Source organism: Capricornis sumatraensis, chromosome 16 (assembly GCF_032405125.1).
Source record: "Capricornis sumatraensis isolate serow.1 chromosome 16, serow.2, whole genome shotgun sequence".
Classification (NCBI taxonomy): domain Eukaryota; kingdom Metazoa; phylum Chordata; class Mammalia; order Artiodactyla; family Bovidae; genus Capricornis; species Capricornis sumatraensis.
This window is the reverse complement of record NC_091084.1, coordinates 34,348,295-34,351,775: the sequence shown is the minus strand read 5'-3', so window position 1 is coordinate 34,351,775 and position 3,481 is coordinate 34,348,295.

Here is a 3,481-nt window from a genome sequence, read left to right as displayed (position 1 = left end):
AATTTTTAAGGATCTATAAATAATGTTTGCTCCCACTTATGACTATAGTTAGTTAGGCACTTTAACTATGTTAAGCTAAATTTGTAGATGTAATATATTCTGATTCCTTTCTAATATTCAGTTCTGTGACTCCACAAACAGAACCTTTATGAGTGCTAAATAATTCTTATGTATATTAAATGATTCTTATAATTTAAAAATATGGTGACCCTAAAATCTTCCTATATAGTCTAATACTTTGCATAACATTTCAATTCAAACCTGCAAATCTAAATTAATTACTCAATCATATTATTCAAATTGAAGTTATAATGCAATGAATCTAAGAGATATGTTCTATAAAACCTTTAAATTATATGGAATATATTATATATGTATGCAGGTCCTTTATTATTACAAAATTATTAATATTATGGTTTTTAGTCTCTTAAATATTTCTATCCTTCATTTAATATTTTCCTACGATTAAGAGCTAGACCATCATTCAAAGAAGACAGTTATTTGAGTTTGCCTACACATGAAGCAGGACACTGTAGCTAACCATGGTTCCTTATAACCAGAGATCCTGGCTGGGAAGAAATCTTGCCACCATGGATGTCTACTGATAACAGTTCTTCTCAGGCACCCCAACTATAACACAAAACCTGCCCTCTGAAGTGTTATGAAAAGCTTTTGAGTCTCTGACTACTCTCAGAAATGCATATCTTTATTCTAAACTTAATTAGAATTTTCATTTTTCTCCCTCTCAATTGAGAAAATGTATTTTCATCTAAATCTAAAGAACCCTGTGCTCAATGGTACCCTTCAGATGAGTGAGCATGTTTTCTCATTGTTTAATGACTGAAAATGAAGAGTTAAAATCTTTCTAATTATAGATTTGTGGATTTCTCCTAATAGTTCTGTCCATTTTTAATAATAAATGGAGGAAAATGAAAGCATTTATAGTTGTGTACCACCAAATACTACAGGTGAGACAAAATGCTCCTAAAATTTTATTGTCAGGAGCATTTGTCTCATAATTTTACTTTGAATTATTTATTTTTAATGTCTCTATGGTATCTACTTATACAACTAAACCACAGTTATTTAATTATTAACCTTTAGTCAACCACTGTATTTCCCAGTTTTTCACTACAATAACTAACACCGGTGTGTTTGTATTCAAATCTCTGCAAAATTCTCCGATTTTTTTGTTCAATAAGCAAATCTTGAAATGAGATTACTTGATCAAGGAATGTGAGCATATATGACTCTCAACAAGCACTGCCAAATCACCTTCCAGTGAAGTGGCTCCAGTTTCACGTGCCAGAAAGAAGACCTGAGTTTCTGTTTAAATAATCTTTACCAGCACTGATTATTGTCACTGAAAAATATATGCACTTGATTATTAGGAAAGTGAGAAAAAGAAATATTTTGTTGTTTTAATATCAATTTCTTTCATTATTATGAACTTGAACTTTTTATCTAAGCAATAAGCTTAGATAAGCAATTAGCTTATCTAATTGCTTATTCCAATAAGCAAGTAGCCAATGGAATTTCTCTCATAAATTATCTGTTCACTTCCTGTGCCATTTCTAAATTTGAATGTTTATCTTGTTCCTTACTACATTAACCTTACTAGTTAACTTACTGCAATGCTTTATAAAGCATATTGATGCATTGGTTTTCACATAATTTGCAAATATTTTTATACTTTGTTTGCCTTTCAGACTGATTTACAATACTTTGTCACATACAGAGTTTTTTGGTCAAATATCCTAACTTTTTCCTTTATGGTTTCAAAAATGATGATCAATAATGATGATTATCAGAACAGTCACTATATAAATTATTACATCAGTAATTTTTGAAGACCAAAAACAGACAAAAACAATCTTGAGAAAAGAACATTGATGGACCTACATTTCTTGATTTCATTACGCCATTTAGGTATGACCTAAATCAAGTCCCTTACTATTACATAGTGCAAGTGGCAAATAGATTCAAGCAATTAGATCTGATACAGAGTGCCTGAAGAACTAAGGATGGAGGTTCATAACTTTGTACAGGAGGTAGTGATCAAAACCATCCTCAAGAAAAAGAAAAGCAAAAAGGCAAAATGGTTGTCTGAAGAGGCCTTACAAATAGCTGAGAAAAGAAGAGAAGTGAAAGGCAAAGAGGAAAAGGAAAGATATATACCCATCTGAACACAGAGTTCCAGAGATTAGTGAGGAAAGATGAGAAAGCCTTTTTGAGTGAACAATGTAAAGAAATGCAAAGAGAAAAACAATAGAATGGGAAACACTAGAGATCTCTTCAAGAAAATTAGAGATATTAAGGGAACATTTCATGCAAAGATAAAGGACAGAATAAAGGACAGAAAGCATATGGACCTAACAGAAGCAGAAGATGTTATGAAGTGGTGGCAAGAATACACAGAAGAACTATACAAAAAAAGATCTTAATGACCCAGATAACCACAATGGTATGATCACTCACCTAGAGCCAGACATCTTGTAGTGTGAAGTCAAGTGGGCCTTAGGAAGCATCACTATGAACAAAGCTAGTGGAGGTGATGGAATTCCAGCTGAGTTATTTCAAATCCTGAAAGATGATGCTGTGAAAGTGCTGCACTCAATATGCCAGCAAATTTGGAAAACTCAGCAGTGGCCACAGGACTGGAAAAGGTCAGTTTTCAGTCCCATCCCAAAGAAAGGCAATGCCAAAGAATGCTGAAACTACTGCACAATTGTACTCATTTCACATGATAGCAAAGTCATGCTCAAAATCCTTCAAGCTAGGCTTCAACAGTATGTGAACCAAAACTTCCAGATGTACAAGCTGGATTTAGAAAAGGCACAGGAACCAGAGACCAACTTGCCAACACTGGATTGTAGAAAAAGCTAGAGAATTCCAGAAAAACATCTATTTCTGCTTCATTGACTACACTAAAGCCTTTGACTGTGTGGATCACAACAAACTGTGGAAAATTCTGAAAGAGATGTGACTACCAGAACACCTTACCTGTCTTCTATGAAACCTGTATGCAGTCAAGAAGCAATAGTTAGAACATTAGAACCAAACATGGAACGATGGACTGGGAAAGCAGTTGAGAACAACAACTGGGAAAGAAGTACATCAAGGCTGTATACTATCACCCTGCTTATTTAACTTATGTGAAGAGTACACATGTGAAATGCCAGGCTGGATGAATCACAAGCTGGAATCAAGATTGCTGGGAGAAATATCAATAACCTCAGATATGCAAATGACACCACCCTTATGGCAGAACGCAAAGAGGAACTAAAGAGCCTCTTGATGAAGGTGAAAGAGGAGAGTGAGAAAGCTTAAAACTCAACATTCAAAAAACAGAACATGGCTTCTGGTCCCATCACTTCAATGTAAATAGATGGGGAAACAATGAAAGCCGTGACAGACTCTATTTTCTTGGGCTCCAAAATCACTGTGGATGGTGACTAGAGCCATGAAATTAAAAGGTGCG